Source organism: Mizuhopecten yessoensis, unplaced genomic scaffold (assembly GCF_002113885.1).
Source record: "Mizuhopecten yessoensis strain PY_sf001 unplaced genomic scaffold, ASM211388v2 scaffold4121, whole genome shotgun sequence".
NCBI classification, from domain to species: Eukaryota; Metazoa; Mollusca; class Bivalvia; order Pectinida; family Pectinidae; genus Mizuhopecten; species Mizuhopecten yessoensis.
In genome coordinates this window covers 382,858-383,149 of record NW_018405386.1, presented here as the reverse complement: position 1 = coordinate 383,149, position 292 = coordinate 382,858, and positions in this window count along the sequence as shown.

The window sequence follows — 292 nt, the reverse complement described above, 5'->3', positions numbered from 1 at the left end:
ATATTTACCTGTAGTATGACAGGAATGGTCATCTCACTACCAAACGATATGATATTTACCTGTAGTATGACAGGAATGGTCATCTCACTACGACACGATATGATATTTACCTGTAGTATGACAGGAATGGTCATCTATCTTCCTAACTATTTTATGTTTACCTGTAGTATGACAGGAATGGTCATCTCACTACCAAACGATATTATATTTACCTGTAGTATGACAGGAATGGTCATCTCACTACCAAACCATAAGATATTTACCTGTAGTAGGACAGGAATTAGTGGTTATC